This window comes from Chiloscyllium punctatum, chromosome 18 (assembly GCF_047496795.1).
Source record: "Chiloscyllium punctatum isolate Juve2018m chromosome 18, sChiPun1.3, whole genome shotgun sequence".
Taxonomy (NCBI): Eukaryota; Metazoa; Chordata; class Chondrichthyes; order Orectolobiformes; family Hemiscylliidae; genus Chiloscyllium; species Chiloscyllium punctatum.
In genome coordinates, this window is record NC_092756.1 from 80,065,347 (window position 1) to 80,084,972 (window position 19,626).

A 19,626-nucleotide genomic window follows, 5' to 3' on the forward strand; every position below is an offset into this window, starting at 1 on the left:
CTTGAATGAAGTTTGCTGTTGATCCAAGTGCCTTGTTTCTGGACTACAATGTTTTGTATGTGCAAGTGGTTGCAAGTTGATAGCATGTGATGCTTATTTAAAGTGAAAAATTGATAATCATGCAAAAAATACTGGCAAACCAGGATATTTACAGTGTAACCACTGACACAGACCAGCTGGGCAGAATGTTTGAACTGTTAAATGTTTTATAGTATTGTATATCACAATTGTTTGCTTTCGAAGTGTCAGTCAACAAAGTCGCACAACCAGCAACGAGATGAATCAGCAATTCCCATGTTAGTCGGTAGGTTATAGGGAAGATTCTTAAACCTCCTACTTAAATGTGCCCTGTGGTCTCTTACATTCTTGCATGTGAACAAATGGATGGTACTTCTAGCATCCATCAGTATTACACTGAAATATTAGCCAGGATTATGCACTGAGATTTTTATTGGGTTGCTGTAACTGACGCTTCCTGACTAATCTATATTTAGATATGCTAAAGCAGAAAAACCTAATGAAATGCAGCTGATGCTATGCAAGCTACTTTTGGTAATTGGGTCTTCTCATTTCTCATCGCTTTACTTAAAGCATCATTTGTCTTGAGAGTCTAGACGGTGAATTTCAATGGGCTATTCTGACCATTCCAGCAGACGTTTAATTCAACCTGTGCACTTTTATCAGGAGCTCCTGGACAGTGATCAAGGGAATGAATACGAGCTGCTTTTTATATTTCCAAACCTCTGACTTGTGGAGTATTGTTGAAACACCTCATGACTCTCTGACTAAAGCCAGCTCACTTGGCACAGAGCACTCTGAAGACTTGGGCTTTCCTAGTTTTCTGGCGTGGTTCCACCCTAAGCTGTGGGTATACTGAGAAAGTCAGTGATGTAAATTTTGTTAAACACACAACGTTGTTTCCACAGTTTGGATGTATCTCTGCATTTGTTGGATAGTGTGAAGTAGCCATTGGAAATCATTAGTGCAACTGGACAGTTCCTTTCCATCTATCTAAATGTTGGCTTAGGTTATGCCGCATTACACGATGTGCTTGTACATAGGCATCAGACTGCATTACATAGGTGTTTGCTGCTACATGGCTGTGGGAGTGTGTTTAACGATAAGGGGTTGTTTTCTGTCCCAGTTCTGTCATTTTCTGGAAGGTTCAGTGGATGATCTGTTTTTGCGCATGGCAATCACTTATTAGTTGCACACCAAGAATAAGTGAATGGTGGCAGTGTCTCCAAGGAAGGAGTGCATTCATTGATTTTATAGAAAAGCAGAATATCACGAATGCTGGAAATCTGAAGTGTAAACAAAAAGTGCTGCAAGTACTCAGTTGGTCAAGCCAGCTTGATTGGCACCACATCCACAAACATTGACTCCCTACACCACAGACACTCAGTAGCAGCAGTGTGTTCCAGCTGCGAGATGTATAACAGTAACTCATCAAGGCTCCTTTTGACAGCACCTTCCAAACCTCAGGCCACTACTATTTTGGAGGTTGAGTACAGCGGGCATATGGGAACACTGCCACCTCCAAGTTCCCCTCTAAATCACTCACCACCCAGACTTGGAGATGTATTGCTGTGTCTTTCGTGTTGCTGGGTCAAAATTCTGGAACTCGCTCCCAAATAAGATTATGGGTCTGCCAGCATCAAATAAGATGGCAGTCAATCAAGGAGTAGTTCACCACCACCTTGAACAGTTGGGGATGGGTAATTATGGTTGGCCCAGGCAGAGATACCTACGTCCATGATTAAATAGTCATCGAGATGTACAGCACGAAAACAGACCCTTTGGTCCAAATCATCCATGCTGACCAGGTAGCCCAACCCAATCTAGTTCCACATGCCAGCACCCGGCCCATATCTCTCCAAACCCTTCCTTGTTTATATACCCATTCAGATACCTTTTAAATGTTGCCGGCTCACGAATTAAAATGATTTCTCCTTGGAAACTGTCAATGCCAGGCACTCCATAACTCGGAGACAAGGGAAAAAGATGCCTGCTTTCTCATTTTTTTTTGATGAATGCAGTTTCTTTCTTTGACCTGCTGAGCTTCCTGTATATCTCACCTTGTGGTTACTGAGGTTTACTGTGATCCTTTTATGTCCTGTGACAGGAAGGTGACTTGTTGAGTTAGACTGACACAAGGCCTAGTTTCTGCACATGGGTAGCAGTTTAGTGAAACAGAAGATGGTCATGAATGGTGATCATGATTTAGGGGCAATATGTGATACAGGTGCACAATCCTTTATCCGAAATGCTTGGGACTAGCTGGTTTTTGGAATTCAGAATTTTTTGAATTTCAGAATAAGTGACAATTTGGTGAAATTTTTAAAAATCTTAGTAAACAGCAGGCGCACTGTGATTGAGGCCTGCCATGCTGGCCCACGCCCCCACAAGTCTCATCTGAGTGCCACGCATCGAGTGGGTGTGGTGTTGGGTTAACGGTTTGCATGCCAAACAACTTTGTTAATGAGGCAAATAAGAACTTCATGATAAAACCTTTGGGTTTCAGAATTTTGGGTAAAGAGTTGACTTGCATATCTTTTAAGATGGGGAGCATAGTCTACGTGTGAGGAATGTCATGATTGTCAATATGCTAATATCCTTTGAGATCACCAAAAATCAGATGTGGCAGTGTATAGTTGGATAGATCATTCAATATTCTGTTTGATCCTTTGAACTTCTAATTGTACGTGCATTAATAATTTCAAGTGCACTTGTTAAGCAGTTTGAGCACTTAATGTACACACCCATCAATGCTCAGGCTTTGTTACTGAGGCATAGAATGCAGCTTAACAAAAATCTGTCAATCTCAGATTTGGTGTTAACAATTCATTGTGAATCAATCGCCATTTATGGCCATGTGTTCTGTTCTTCTGCCACCCTTGCTAGCCATCCTGAAAGGCCTAACTAATTTTGAACATATCCGCGAGTCCTAGACTCACGAAAGAGCAGAAATATTTCTCTCTGTCTACCCAATCCGTGCTCCTTTATCTTGAAAACTCCAGTCAAGTCACCAATTAACCTCCTAAATTCCAAGGAATACAGCCAGTATTCCCAGCACAGCAAAATTTGAAGGGTGCCATACACTCTGCACAAGTTGGCTTCTTAGTTACAGGTCATGTACAGAATTTCTGGTCTTCCAATTTTAATTGCGCTAATAGGTTGGCACGATTTGGTCAGTGATAATACTACTGGTTTGGTTTCTAATATAAGGGCCAGCTAAACTGGAAAAGTAAATTAGGCTATTGTCGGGAATTAAAGATCTTGAATGTGTAGATGCTTTTTCCCCAGAGTCCAGAGCAAGAAGGTAGTGCCTTGAAGTTAGAGCTGAGCCATTCAGGGTGATGTCAGAAACCACGTTACACATTCTAACTTGAAATCTTGAGCTCTTTACCCTGAAACACTATTGAAAAAGGACAAAGCAAAGGTTAATACAATTGTTTGGTAAAGATATCAAGGTTCGTAGAACCTAGATAGGTAGGTAGGAGAATTGAAAGGTTGCTGTGTGGGCGTAACCTTTGTTCTGTTAAACTGTTGTTAAGGTATAGGGGCAGAATGAGACCATTTAGTCCATCTAGTCTACTCTGCCATTTGATCATGGCTGATATGCTTCTCACCCCCATTTTCCTGCCTTCTTTCCAAAACCTTCAACCCATTACCAATTAAACATCTGTCTAATCCTCAAATGTATTCACTGTCCCAGCATCCACTGCACTCTGGGGTAGCAAATTCCAGCCCTTTGGGAGAAGTAGCTTCTCCTCCATTCTGTTTTACATTTGCTATCCCTTATCCTCTTGTTCTAGAATGTCCCACAAGAGGAAGCATCCGCTCCATGTCTATTTTATCCATACCTTTTATCATCATGAAAACCTCAATTTGATCTCCCCTCATGTTTCTAACTTCCAGCGGGGATAGGCCTAAACTGTTAAATGTTTCTTCATACAGCAAGCCCCTTATCTCTGGGATCAGTCTAGTGAATCACCTCCAAACTGCCTCCAATGCCACTATATCTCTCCTCTAATATCGGGGGCTAAAGCTGTGCATGATACTCCAGGTGTAGTCTCGCCAATGCTTTGTGTGGTGGTGACAGTATTTCCTTACCTTTTATCTACTATTCATTTAGCTATGAAAGCCAACATTCCATTTGCTTTATTTATCTGTTGTACCTGCATGCTAGTTTTCGAGGACAGTCAGATCCTTCTGAACTGGAGTATCCCAAAGTGTCTCCCCATTTTTCCGACAAAAATGTATGACCTCTCACTTTTCCACATCAAACTCCATCTGTCTCATTTTGGGTCATTCTCCTAACCTAATTTGTATTAATTTGTACGGTTCTTATTTCCTCATTGCAATTTACTGGTCCGGCTATTTTTGTGTTATCTGGAAATTTGGCTATAGAGCTTTCTACCCTGTTTCCAAGTCACTAATGTACATTGTAAATAGCTGGGTCCAAGGGCCAAACCTTATCGCACCCTACTAGTTACTTCCTACCTTCCAGAAAAACGCCCATTTATCCTGACTCTGTGTTCTGTCCTTCAGCCAATAATTTGGGTGTGTCCAAGCTAATAAATTAACCCTAATCCCCTACGATCCAACCTTGTGAATTAACCTTTTGTGTAACACTTTATCAGATGCCTTCTGGAAGGCCAGAGATATTACATTTATGTGATTCCCATTATCCACTTTGCTTGTTACATCTTCAAAGAATTCTAGCAAATTAATCAAACATGATTTGCCCTTCATAAAGCCATGCTGACTCTGGATAGTGATTTGACTTTCCAAACATCCTGATATTGCTTCCTTGATAATTGATTCTAACACTTTCCCAGCAACAGATGTTAAACTAACTGGTCTGCAATTTCCTACATACTGCCTCCTTTTTTTGAATAAGGGCTTTACGTTAACGTTTTTCCAATCCACTGGAAATTTCCTCCTGTCGAGGGAATCTTGGAATATTGTAATTATTCTGAGATTGAATGGTGGATACATTGAAATTTTTAGAAATTTATTATAATCATCAAATTCTGGGCTGGCACCAGGAAGAAATGAATCATGGAAGTAGTCACGCTTACAAAAAACTGATTCACTAATATCCTTCATGGAAAAGGTCCTGTCAGCATCGCCAATCTAACGATCTGATTTCAGTTCCACATTATGGTGCACTCTTTGTAATTGTTGGGAATAACATGGTGAATGAGAAAGCAATGGAAGAATATATAGTTAGGAGTGGATATTTGCACGGTAGGAAGAGCCTTGTGCAGATCTAAAACATCAATCTATTCCCTTCTCATGCTTGTTCGGCAGAACGTTTGTGATATACTGTCTGCATAATTCTTCATTCCCTCCGAAATGGCCCAGCAAGCTGCTCAATAGTAGAGGAAGACCTACTGCAACCACCTCAGAAACAAAGGGTGGGTTGTAAGGGAAGTCTTGCCAGAGTTGTTGACAAAAAGCCTGCTGACATTGAGAGCTCGCAGGTGAGAAATAGCCAGTTTGTTGAGCTGCTGGCGGATGGCCAGTTGGAGGAAGCAAGTGTGAGTCAGGAGTAGAGCAGAGACTATCCCTCTCCAAACAATGTTTTCTACAATGAATTCCTGCTGGTCCTGAGCTAGGGGAGATGTTCTGATTTTTGTCTGTAAGAATTGGTCTTACTTCAAAATATAAAATGAATCTCTCTTGGCGTTTCAGCATTCCACGACATTATTGTGGCAGTCAGTGTTCTGGCACTGTACAGTCTGTCAGCCTTCTGGTCTTGTCATCTGACTAAGACTTGCTACCATGGAGTTTTCAACAGTTGCTTTTAAACTTTTCTTGTTGGAAAAGATTGGGAGATCGCCCTCTTGCATTCTCATCACGCCCCCCCCCCCCCCCCCCCTCACCCCCTCACCTTCTGCAAAAGTGGGCCTATTTTGAAGTACTTGAACTTCAGGATTGTCATTACAGAAAGCAAAATGTTACATTGTACAACATTAGCAACGGGAATAATCTGCTCCTATGTCGATGCAGAAATTTTCAGGATCGTGATTGACAGAAGTTCAGCTCCTCTGCCTTTCTCAGTTTCACTGGAACCTGGTTCCGATACTGTGCTCTCATAAGGTTTTAAAAGAAACAAGCTCCCCTAATGACTTGGATTTGCTTGAGCTAGATTGTGCTTTTTGAGATTTTTCTTGTTCTGACCTTTGCTTGAAAGTTGTTCTGGGTGCAATTACTGCATGAAAACATATTTGTTTAAATTCCTTTTGTGCATTAGTTTAATGGGGGGATTCCTGAAGAAGGGCTTATGATTCTCCTGCTCCTTTGATGCTGCCTGACCTGCTGCACTTTTCCAGCAACACATTTTTAAGCATTGACTCAAATGAACATTTGATGCAAAATTATTGAGCAGTTCTGACAAAACATCATTGACCCAGGGCATCGAGTTTATCCTGCTGCAGATGTTGTTTCCCAGCATTTTCAGATTTAATTTTGAATACTTGTAAGCTCATTTTCATTTAGCAATAATTGAGAGGCTTTGGGTTTCCAGTGCTTTATCAATAAGGGTTCCTTTTTGTTTGTGTGGAAGAATCTTGTGTTATTGTTCCTGTCTGTATGTGTTGGCTTCAAAGAAGCAGTATTGTTGTACCTGAGTTGTTAGAGATGATTATTCTCTTTTCTTTTCTTTTTAGTGGACTTGTGGCTGACAAAATTGACTTTAAGAATGGAACAGAACTGGGAAAGAAGGAGACCAGAGACTTAAAGAAGGTATGCCTCTGAACTCACTTTAGTGAAGCTGCTGTAATGTTAGAAACCAGCTGTTTAAAAGATCAGCAAAGTTTTGGGATTGTTGAATGTACAGGCCTCAGGGGCTGAGTGATACTGGTGGAATCCAGACTGGGTGTCATTGAGCAGAATGTGCGACTAGGTAGTGCTTTTGATATCTCTTTCCATCACTTTACTGATGATTGAGAGTAGATTGGGCAGTAATTGGCTTTGTTGGGTGCATCCTGCTTTTTATATATAGGATATAAGTGGGCAATTTTCAACATAGATGTCACTGGTTTTGCTATGCTGGAACAGCTTGACTTAAGATGCAGCAGGTTCTGAAGCACAAGTCTTCTGTATTATTGCCGGGATGTTTTCAGGACCCATAGCCTTTGTAGTATTTAGTGGCTCCAACCATTTCTTGATATCATGTGAGGCGAATTGGCTGGTATCTGTAATGCTGGGGCCTTCTGGAGGAGCCTGAGATGGATCATCCACTCAGCACTTCTGGCTGAAGACTGTCGTGAATGCTTCAGACCAGCGTTTGCACTGATGTGCTTGGCTCTTCCATCATTGAGGATGAGGATATTTGTGGAGCTGCCACCTCCAGTGAGTTGTTTAATTGTCCACCACCATTCATCAGGACTGCAGAGCTCAGATCTCATTTGTTAATGGTGAAATCGCTTGGCCCTGTTAATCACTTACTGCTTATGCTCTTTGGCTGCAAGTAGTTCTGTTTTCTATCATCACCAGATTGACACCAGTTTTAACTGTGCTTAATGTTGCTCTGAGCACACCTGCATAGAGTCAAAGTGGTCTCTAGCACAGGAAAAGGATCTTTGGCCCATCCAGTCTGGGCTGGTCAAAAACAAGCACCTCACAGTTCTAGTCCCATCATCTCGCTGAAACTCAGCTGAGATTCAGCCATTGAAATGAACTGGGAACGTGAGTGTTATAAAAGATTTTGGCATCCTGGTGTCTCCCACAGTACCTGGCTCTGACCTTGTGGACTCATGTATATGTAGAAAATTGTTGTTTGCTGTAGTTTTTCTTGCTCTTTGTTTCTGTTCTTACATGTTTGTTTCTAGGTAAAACTTACGACAAAATAAAACTGCCTTTTACTGCAGGTTCCGTTTGGAGGGGCAAGTGCAACTATAAATTATCGAACAGCGGCAATTGCTAACTTGCATTCTTTTAGTCCCAATCTCACCACCAACATCAAACGCAAGGAGTCTTTGTCTCCAGGATCTGCACAACCACCTCTGTTATTTTTTCCTCTTTCTTCTGTTCTGGTATCTTATGTACTGTAGAGCTGCCTTTCTGTAAGCATTCCCCTGTCTTTGTTCCTGCTAAACAGGTTATCGTGGGAGATGTTGGACTCCCAGGTAATTGATGCTGAAGACTATGCACTTTAAAAGTTCTGAGTCTAGTATAAGGTTCCAGTTTTACTAAAAGTTACTTCGGGAATTCATTTGGGCCAGTTCTATAAATTGGAATAACTAAAAGATGAGTCAGCAGAGAATATCTGGGTGTGGGGTGAGGAGTGCTCTTAAAATCCATTTGAAGCAACAAATAACGTTAGGGTGAAGATACAGGATTTATTGTGTTAAGAACTTGTTTTGGTAATTGCTTTGCTGATTTCATGGGAAGCGAATGCAGACTGATCCAAAATCATCAACAGTTCCTGACTTCCACGTCATGAATATAGAATTCAACATTGTTACTGCAATCAAGTGGTCATACTCATTGCAATCAAGTGCATAAGTGTTATGCCAATAATTTATTCATAACTTTCAGCTATAGCCTGTTAATAATTGATTTGTATTTACTAAAAAAGCATTGCAAAGCTGAGATGTTAGGGGAATTTCTCAAGTTCCAGTAATACTGGTCCACTGCCCCCAAGTGTCTGTTATTCATGTGACAGCCTTGAAGCTGAATATTTGCAGGTCATTTTGGTTGCATAGTTCTCAGCTGATATCTATAGAGGCACAATGATTAGGAACTAATTTCATTTTAGGTTTCTTCTTTCTTCCTTAACCTGGGAGTACTAAGGACATTTAAGAACGCAAGCAGTAGTAGGCCATTCAGCCCTTCTGAGTCTGCTCCCCCTTTTGATATGATGATTGATCATCTGCCTCAGTCATATTCATGTTCTATGCTCATATCCATCAATGTCATTCAGCACAAGAAGTCCCATCGATTTCTATCATGAACCCACTAAATAACTGAACATTCAGTGCTGCCCTCAGGCAGATAATTGTAAACACTCATTACCCACTGAGTGCTGCAATTCCTCCCCATTTCACTCCTAAATAGCTTGTCTTTTATTCTGAGACTTTGTTCCCTGGTTCTAGATTGTGTTCAGTGAAACATCCTTTCTGCGTTCATTCTGTCTATTCCTTTAAGAATTTTGATAGTTTGAGAGATTGCTTCTCATTCTTCTAAACTCCAGAGAATGCAGGCTCAGTCTCCTCAATTTCTCCTCACAGGACCATCGCATCTTTGCTGGAGCTAGTCATGCGAATGTCTGCGTTCCCTCTATGGTAAGTATGTCCTTTCTTAGAAAAGGGGACAGGAGCTACACACACTCATCCACCAACCACTATTCAATAGAATTGGAGAAAGACATCTTTGTTCCTCTGTGGCTGTACTAGTCTTTTAATGAGTGTGATTAATTGTATTAGATTCTAAGCTTGATGCATTTGACCCTTTCTTCTCAGCAAGTATGGATTTCTATAAAGCTGAGCTGTGGATTCTCCCTGCAGATCAGCAACAGACCAACATTTGGAAGTGCAAGGTTCCTATCATCTGTTCATCTTTACCCTGGCTGATGTATGCGAACATCAAGTGTCTTGCTTTGCTGCAAGGGCTGTGTTTATCTAATCATTTTGATGAAGTCGAATTCTGCATTTGGTTCAGAAATGCAGTATATGTTTGCTGTACGAAGCATCTTTCGAGATTAGTAGTTTTTCATCCTTGGTCCCATTCTAGTATGATTGCCACGTTTTACCCAGAAGTTGCTTTGCTGAGCCTCTAGCCCATTTGTTGAACCATAAGTTGTTAACATTTTCTTGCCATCTTGAAGCATACTTGGCTGTTATTCTAAAAGGTTCTATTTGCCTTCTGGTTCCGTGCCCACCTGTTCTACTTCCTGAAATCAAGTCACTGTTACTTGCTCATGGGAACAAACGAGCAGCCCTAGCTTGATGTTTATCTGTACACTCTTCTCAGCAGAGATCAGAGGGTGAGAGCTGACTTAGTGTTTTGCTATTGTGGGGTGATCTGATACTCAGTGACAGAGGTTTACAGAGCAGTGACACCAGAGAAGAGGCACTGAAGGGTGGAGTCATGATTCTCCCTTCTTGGGTCGTGTGTCTGGAGTCTCGTAGGTGACGCTGGAAGGAAAAGCATGTAATTCATTAGTGCCTCATGAGAGCTCTGGTTACCCTGAAGCACATCTGATCCGTGTGGGAAAAATCGCTGTCTTCACTTGACAGTGTTCACTGTGGTATAGACTATATAATTTATTTTAAATTTGGATTTGAGTTTTGATTTTTAGTGATGGATAGATTTTTCTGCATTTGTCAAGTATGTAATGATTAACTTCTAAGTATCCACGGAGATTTCTTTTGAAGCATCTTGAGGGAGTATATTTCATGATAAATGGGCTTTTTATTTACTTTAGGAGATTTATGACTGAGCAACATAAAAATTGCACGTCAAGGTTTCTGTCAGAAAATTCCAGAATTATTTTTTAAGCCTTAGGGAAACATATAAGAAAATGAGGGAAGAAAATGTTTTTCAGTTTGTGGCAGTTCTGCAGAAGTCCTTGGATGAGGCTGGTTCCATAAAACAGTACTCCTGAGAAAAGGAGAAGATATAAAGCGAAATCACCTTAGAGGAAGAAATTTAATAGTCATAGGCCAGAATTGTTTGGATAAAACACTGAAGAGATTATTTGTAACGGAACATTGAAAATCAAGTGTGGTAAAAGCTCCTGATTTTCCAGCCTGGCAATCGCAGTCAGCTAACTTGAACCTACCAAGCAAGGTGTTACAAAGAGGTTTTTCTCTGGTATGCATACTGTGCAAGAAATGCTTTTGGGTACTGTCAATGTATTTTTGAGAAGTAGTTTTGGAATTATTGGGATTATATTTCCAGCATACATTTCAAAATCTTTAATGGCGTACTATGCATGCATACTTTTGTATGTTCTATTTTATTTTCATTTCTTTGCAACTGTTTTATTGTTAAATCTAAATTTTGCAGAATTGTGTGCTAGCTTTCAGAGAGATCACTTTGTTAAAATGAAAACAAAGCATGATCTATTAAGTCAGACTTTAATCTGATGAGTTATTCAGTAAAAATATCAGCTGGATTATAACTCCTCAAACAGCAATATAATTTACTTTTGGTGAGATGGTTTAGGGATAAATAATGAAGCCGTACCATGTGATCTACTTTGCCCATTTGAGAGTACTTGACCTTGCTTTAACTTCACACAACAGAGCACCTCTGACAGATCATCACTTCACATAAATTGTGAACTCAATACTTGAGTTGGACTTGAACCTATGACTGTCTGGCTGGGAGGATACCATTGAAAATTCTTTAATTGGTGCTACTCTGGAGGCACCTTGGAGGTATATGAGCAAAGCCCTGAATAATTGCTTCCCTGTGATTAATCTTCATTCAGCAAGTTCTCATTCATCCACTGTGCTGTATTTAAGGCCAACCAAGTGATAGGATTGAATGGAAGGCATCACAGTGTCAGCAGTAGTTTGTATATTGAATGTTGTCAAGACATGTTATGAATTTTCATTTTTCCATTGTTTTAATCCTTACTCTGTTTAACATTGTAATGAGCTTGTTCACTTTACTTGCTTTGCAACATGTCAGAAGCATGGCGACGTATTGGTTAAACATCCATCATATCAGCAGATGGTTTGTTATGGATTGATTACCTGTGATGCTACCTGCACTCTCTATTCCAAGAATAGGAGGGACCCAGCAGTTTGGGAGAATTCTCACAGTGGCAGTTCAATTTCATTGGCTTTGTTGTCTTTGTGTTACTGTTGCTAAAGAAACATAGGAATAGGAGCGCGAGAAGGCCATTTGGCCCTTCAAAACTGCTCTGCCATTCATCTAGATCATGGCTGTCCAACCCTGTGTGTAGCCCCTGATGTTTTAATGCCCTCCTCTACCTTGCCTAAATGACCATTTCACATGAAGCAAAACCTTTTGAGTACTGTCAGGAGATTGAAATAAGGCCTCTTTTCAGTCAAACTCACCCCACATGCATATCCACTTTGCTCTTCTGTGACTCCTGCTGTAATAAGTGAAGCAGTTTAGCTTTTAAACTTCTCCTTTTCCCTCTCTGCCTACTGCCTCATGACCCCTCTCCTCCCTCCATGCAAGGCTCAGGTGTGATATGGAGTCATATAGCACGTAAATAGACCTTTCGGTGCAACCTGTCCATGCCGACCAAGTTTCCCAAACTAAACTCATCCTATTTGCCTCTGTTTGGCTTATATCCCTCAATCTTTCCTATTCACAAACCTGTCCAAAGTCTTTTAGATGTTGTAATTGTACCAGCATCTATCACTTTCTCTGACAAGTCCTTGCACATCTGAACCACCCTCTGCGTGAAAAAGATGCCCCTCGTTCCTTGTAAATCTTTCTCCTCTCACCTTAAAAATCTGCCCTCAAGTTTTGAACTCCCCTAACCTCGCGAAAAGACCTTTTGCTATTCACCTTATCTACATCCTTCATGGTTTTATAATCCTCTTTCAGGTCACCCCTCAACTTCCTACGCTGCAGGGGAAAAATGTCCACAGTAGTTACATGAAAGCATTAGTGATAGATTTTGCATTGCTGTCTCCATCGCTTTGCCATGCTAAGATCAGTCCCTATTCTACAAACTAGGGATTGTGAAGAGTTGCTTTGAGTTGCATATTGCTGTTAGCCCTTTCAAAGAGTTACAGTTTTACAGCAGGGAAACAGACCCTTCGGCCCAATTCATCCATGCTGGCCAGATATCCCAAATTAATCTAGTCTCATTTTCCAGCATTTGACCAATATCCCCCTCAACCTTTCTATTCATACACCCATCTAGATGCCTTTTAAATGTTGTAATTGTACCAGCCTCCTCTACTTCCTCTGGCAGCTCATTCCATACACGTACCACCCTCTGTGTGAAAACGTTACCCTTTTGGATTCTTGTAAATCTTTCCTTTCTCATCTTAAACCTGCCCCCTTTTAGCTTTGGACTCCCATACCCTGGGGAAAAGGTCCTTGATTATTAACCCTATCCGTGCTCCTCATGACTTTGTAAACCCGAGAAAGGTCCCCCCACCCCTCAGCCTCCGACACTCGAGGGATAATAGCCTTAGACTGATTAGATTCCATTTCCTATGATATGGGAACAGTCCCTTCGGCCCAATAAGTTGACATGGGCCCTCCGAAGAGTAGCCACCCAGATCCATTCCCCTAACTTATATTTACCTCTGACTAATGCACCTAACACTATGCACTTTAGCATGGGGCAATTTAGCATGGCCAATTCACCTGACCTGTACATCTTTTGGATTGTGGGGGGGAAACTAGAGCACCCGGAGGAAACCCACTCAGATGTAGGGAGAATGTGCCGGCTCCACACAGACAGTTACCCAAGGTTGGAATCCAACCTGTGTCCCTGGCAGCTGTGAGGCAGCCGTGCTAACCACTGAGCCACCATGTTGCCCACAAACGTCATCAGCTTCTCCCTATAGCTCAAACCCTTGCACCCCAGCAACATTCTTGCAAATCTTTTTTGCATCCCTTTCAAGTTTAACAACCTCTTTGGAGGTATACTTTATTGGTGTAGTACCCGTGGTCTTTCAGTTTTGCAGCTTGTTACGTTGCGTTGGCTGGCATTTGTTGTGAGCAATTTAGTGTCCCCAGATATTCACGAATGCAACAGAACTGCCGAGGGCTCCCGGACTGTTGCAGCTGGACAGTGTATTACACTTCATGCTTTGGGAGGTTGGCATAACACTCAATATCTCATATGGCTCCATAGAATATCCTGTGTTGCTAAGCAAGTAATGCTATTATTGACGACAAATGTGTGTTAGCATGTGTATTCTCCAAAGGTTGGTGTTTATAGTTTTTAGTGCAATCAAATGCTATTCATTCTGTACCTTTAGGCTTAGAAATCAATCTCTTCATTTGTTTCTGTAATTTAATTCTGTGTTGGCAATCAGCATAAATTATTGACTGGTGTATAAATTATCTTGTAAATTGCCAAGACCTGCTGTGCAGAAATATCAACTAAACCAAATCATAACATATTTTAATCATTGTATGTTCTTTCGTCTGTTACTGTAGATTCAAAATTGCTCCATGTTGGTTGGATGTTGGTATTTAGTGGGGAGATCTTTGGTGGGTGGGTTCATCCATTCTAACTTGTGGCTGAAAGCATTTTCGATTTTATCTTTGGCATTTGCGTTGGGCTCCACGGTGCTTGAGAATAGTGAAGGGGTGGCATGGCGGCTCAGTGGTTAGCTCTGCTGTCTCACTGTGCCGGGGATCCAGGTTCAATTCCACCTTCGGGTGAGTGTCTGTGTGGAGTTTTAACATTGTCCCTGTGTTTGCAGGGACTTTCCTCCCACAGTCTAAGGATGTGCAGGTTAGGTCGATTTAGTCGTGGGTTACAGGGACAAAGTAGGGGTGGGGGGAAGATAGTATGTCCAAGTGGGGTCAGTATTGACTTGATGGGCCAAATGGCCTGCTTCTATGGTTTTTCAGTTGGCCTTCGTCTGCTTGATGGGTTACCAACCCATTGGTGACTTGATGTGGTAGAAGTGCAGTGGTTTATTAGTTGTGGCACTGCTTATCTACTGTAACTAAACTCCTGCAATGTAGCCACTGTGAGCAAGGCCAGTGTTGGATACCCATTCTGAGTTGCCTTTGAGAATGTAATGATGAGCTGCTCTCTGAATTTCTGATGAAGGGCTTTTGCCCAAAACATTGGTTTTCCTGCTTCTCGGATGCTGCCTGATCTACTGTGCTTTTCCAGCCCCACTCTAGTCTAGACTCTGATCTCCAGCATCTGCAGTCCTCACTTTCGCCCTGCTCCTTGAACTGCTGCAGTCCTCGGCTTGTACGTCTACCCTGAGCGCTGTCTGGGAAGGAGTTCCAGGATTTTGAACCAACTGTAGGGATTAATTTGAAAGTTCTGCTTGTGATCAGTGACAATACGATGTGAACAGAGAACTGCTCACTCTCCTCTGTTGCTGCTGCTTTTGTATGTAGGTAGCTGCAATCTCCCCAGAACAAGTGCAACTCTGGTACTTTGGTAATGCGTATGTTTTTCATTTGACCTGATCTGGAGTACTGGCCTGCTGTTAAACTGTATGAAGCACGATAACCACCTACACAAATCCTGGCCGGTGTGTATCTTGGCTCTGCTTAACTGCCTTAGATCTGTAGCCCCAGTACAATAATTCCGCAACACTGTACTTGTTCCTGAAAAGGAAGTGAATCTGGATTTCCTGTTGCAACTAATTTAAAAGCTGTAGTGTTTCTGTAGGATCTTCATATAAAAATGAAATACTGTGCACGCTGAAGATCTGAAATAAAAAGAGAATGAGTGCTGGAGCAACTCGGGTCTGGCAGCATTTGTGGAGAGAGAAGCAGTTAACATGTTGAGTCCACTGACTCTTTGGTTTGAAGTTTCAGCTGAGAGTAGGGACCCACCTCTTCACCCTACTATCTTAAGAAAAAACAGCAAGTTGTGGGATGGTCCAGTGATATAATTGCGAGGCCAACTCACCAGGGAAAACAGCCCCAACCTGTTGAGCCTCTCCCTGTAGCTCAGATCCTCCAACCCTGGCAACATCCTTGTAAATCTTTTCTGAACCCTTTCAAGTTTGACAACATCTTTTCGATAGGAAGGAGACCAGAATTGCACGCAACATTCTAACGGTGGCCTAACCAATGTCCTGCACAGCCGCAACATGACCTCCCAACTCCTATACTCAATACTCTGACCAATAAAGGAAAGCATACCAAACACCGCCTTCACGATCCTATCTACCTGAGACTCCACTTTCAAGGACCTATGAACCTGCACTCCAAGGTCTCTTTGTTCAGCAACACTCTCTAGGACCTTACCATTAAGTGTATAAGTCCTGCTAAGATTTGCTTTCCCAATGACTCTATGACCTGCCTTTGTGCAGAGAATTCCGGAGGGAGAATAAAACAACTCTTGCTTTGTCGGATGTGTGATATGACACAAAGTAGACAGGCTTTGCCTGATCCTGTGAATCTCTGTACAGAGTGCGTGTTTTCTACTTGATGGAGCACACCCTTGCAGATTCCTGGAGGCATTGAGCATTGGTTCTGCCAGTGACTCCTTGGATGAACTGTGGAGAATAACACTGGTATCCTCACTCATCTAAGAATTGAGCACGCTGTACCTTCAATTGTTGAGGCCTGTTAGACAACCAGTGTGCTGTGCCGAAGTACTGGGTTTAAATTTCATTGGTGTATTTATGATTCAGCTGTTAGCCTACAGTATGATGAAGACATCAGCCCAGACCTTTCAGTAATGAGTCCTCTTGGGTAAACAAAATGCCAGCACATGTTCAAACAGCTCAGTAAAATATTTACACCTGTAAGATTATCATTCAGTACAGAATTTAAAAGCAGCACAGGTGGGGATCACTTCTAGTGAAGTTGTAATACTCATGACCTTTGTGTTTTTGTTTGAGATCATGGCTGTGGTGTTAAGTGTAGATGCTGCTCAAGGCGATGCTATCTGGGTTTTTAATGCTATTTGGTAAGGAGCAGGTGAGGAGTTTGAAATATATATCCTAAGGTAAGGGTGTAACAGGCTCCGTTTCTTTACTTTTTTGTGGTTGTGACAATTTGTTAGTTAGCAAATGGATGTTGCTAATTTCATAACTTTTACCTACTGTCACAGGCAATTAGCTCCTCACTCTCCTTTTTAATTTTCCTCTCCTTTCTATCATTCTCTCTCCTCCCTTCCCAATTTTCATTGGTGTCTTAGTTTTTTGTCTCCCGTTCTCTCATTCACACTTCCCCCTCGTCCGTCCTTCACTCCCTCTTTCTCCTGTCCCACCCCCATCCAAGAAAGTACAAAATCATGGAATTTATGTTGCACCTGTGAAAAAACATTCTTTCAACCTCAGCTGGGGAAGTGCATTTTGTTCTCCGAGCTTCAGGAAAAAGTGAGGACATTAGAGAACAAGGGAAACATTCATAGTAATGATTCGAGTGATGGGGAATTTCAGTTCTGTGGTTGGATTGGAGAAGCTGTGGTCACATTCTTTGGAGATCAGGTTGAGAGGAGATTAGGTAGAGCTGCACAAAACCATGAGGTGTCTGGACAGAGTAAATTGGGAGAGACTGTTTGCATTGGTGGGATGGTTGGGTGCAAGGGGTCGCAATATAAGTAATTAGCAAAAGAGTCAGTGAGACAAGGGGAAATATGTTTTAACCCAGTGAATGGTTAGGACCTGCAATGCACTGCCTGTGTGGGGTAAAGACCAGATCAGTTGAGACTATCATCACAAAAAGAAAGAATGCTTAAGGGTATTGGAAGATAATGAGGGAGGGTCATTTGGTGAATATCTCCTTCAGAAGGCCAGCACAGACCAGGAGAGCTGAATGGCCTCCTTCAGTACTATGTAACCAGTGTGTGATTTGACATGTACCTGTTGGCCTGAATAGTCTGTATGTGTGCCATTGATGGTTCCTGCTGACTTTTGGAAATGAGTAAAGTATGACACTGTCAATTTGAGGTGATGAATTGTGTGCCACACCAAATGTATGCCAGCAGGATGCTGTGCATGGCTTGAGTAACATTACTGCTGTAGTATACTGCATCACATGCATGTTTGTGTAAGAAAAAAAAAGTCTTGTTCAAATTCTGAGCTACTGTTACAGAATCATACAGCACAGGGGAAGGCCATTCTGTCCATTGAAGCTGTCCTGGCTACTTGAGAAAGCTTATCTGATTGGGCCTCATTGCTCTTTTCCCATAACACTTTAGGATATTGCTTGGTGGAACTTGCATTAAAAATCCAGCTTTAAAATGATCACCTTATTTGTTAAATCTTGAAGGTAATTAAGTGGTTAGAAACTGAACTGCACCCAGTGTATGAGATCCTCAAAGATGCAGTGAGTTGGCTGAAAATTGCTAGTTGTTAGAACTTTGAAAATGTGACAGAGGAATCTACAAATGGAATGTGATATGAGTTTTAAGAACAAACTAACAAATGAGATCTCTTTTCTCATCTTACTCCCTTCTTCCCCACCGCCTCAACCACAAGCCTCATTATCCTGAGGCTTTTAGCATTGCACTTCATGAGACGGGCAAATTCTTGCATCTGACCCTGCCCCTGAGATCAAAAGCATTCCTTTTGGAGAATAGGCAATCTGATAGCTACCCAGCCTCCACTAAAATGCCATTCAGGCTGAGTTGGGTCAGTGCTACTTTTACTGTTAAAGGGAGTTTCAACAGGCAGCAGTGAGAGTCCAGGAGAGACATGACATGACAAAAATCCGTGAGGAGCATTGAGCTGCCAAATAGATAGAAATATTCATCACAAGACCTGCAACTAATCACCACACTGACACCATTAGTTGGTTAATTTGTCTGCATTGATCCTGATGAGCCTGACTAAATGATTCTTAACTGTCAGTTAAACAGCTTCCTTCCTATCGCCAATATTTATATAATGGATTAAAGAATCTTTTTTTACCCCTACAGTTTACCTTGTAGTTTTTGGGAGACTGTTTTTGAAGTCTGATAGACTCTGGGTCCAGGCCAGCCATTCTGTTGTGATATCAGTGTCCTGATGAGCCTCGCAGTGTGGTCAAATGGCAGCTGGAGCGGTAGCGCAGCACGTTGGTGCTCAGGTGTTCTGTGCAACAGTAGGGTCATATCAGGCACAATCATCCCCTTGATTTTGGCTACACTTTAATGGGGAAGTCGATGCACCCCCAAATACCAATGGTCTGAGTTAGAGTATCATTAACCGGAACTTGGAACTGTCAGCTGCATAACTACCGTAGATTCAGGGGCCGATCAGAGGCTGGGATTGCTGCCGAAAGTAAATTTATCTCGAGTCCCCAAAATCTGTCCATCATCTACAAGCCACAAGTTAATGTAATGAAATACTCCTCACTTGTCGAGATGCAGCCCCAACACTTGAGCCCATCCAGGACCAAGCATCTCACTTGATTGCCACGCCACCTACCATCTTAAACTTACACATCCTCCACCTCACTCTGTTGCACAATGACAACTGTGTACCATATTCAGGCGGCACTGTAACAAGTCTCTGAAGCTGCTTTGACAGGACTTTACAATATGGTGCCCCCCGCTAACTAGGAGGACAAAGGCATAAGGTGCACAGGAGCACCAAATCCCACACCCTCCTCTCTTGGAACTATATTGATGTTCATTCAGTTTTGGAGGTCAAAATGCTGGAGCTTTGTCCCTAATATCATTTGTTGGTGTAACTATAGGATAGACTGTGGCTGTTCATGAAGACCACTCACTACACTTATTGGAGGGCATTGAGGGGTGAACAACAAAATGCTGGAATTATTGGTAATGCACAGTAGAATTTTGGAAAAAAAACCTGGAAACAACTTTCCTGGTTGTCTAAACTGGCAGTCTTTCCTGATTAGAAAAACAAAGCCATTGTGCACTTTGGCAGCTGAATCTTTAACGGTGCTTTCTTTTCCATCGCTGTAGTTTTCCAAAGAGATACTTAATCATTCTGCAGTTGACAATATCCAGTTATCAGTGACTCACTAATACACACTCATATACCATTAGCTGTTGTTTTAACA

General features: G+C 41.9%; 1 protein-coding gene across 2 annotated transcripts in view; it reads left to right on the forward strand.

Annotated features, from left to right (window-relative positions):
- Positions 1-19,626, forward strand: part of LOC140489239 (myocardin-related transcription factor A-like) — a 207,482-nt gene that overhangs the window by 19,456 nt on the left and 168,400 nt on the right. For both annotated transcript variants that reach the window (XM_072588561.1, XM_072588564.1), the window contains exon 2: positions 6,681-6,756. The gene's annotated coding sequence lies outside the window, so the exon portion shown is untranslated. The remainder of the gene's footprint in view (positions 1-6,680; positions 6,757-19,626) is intronic.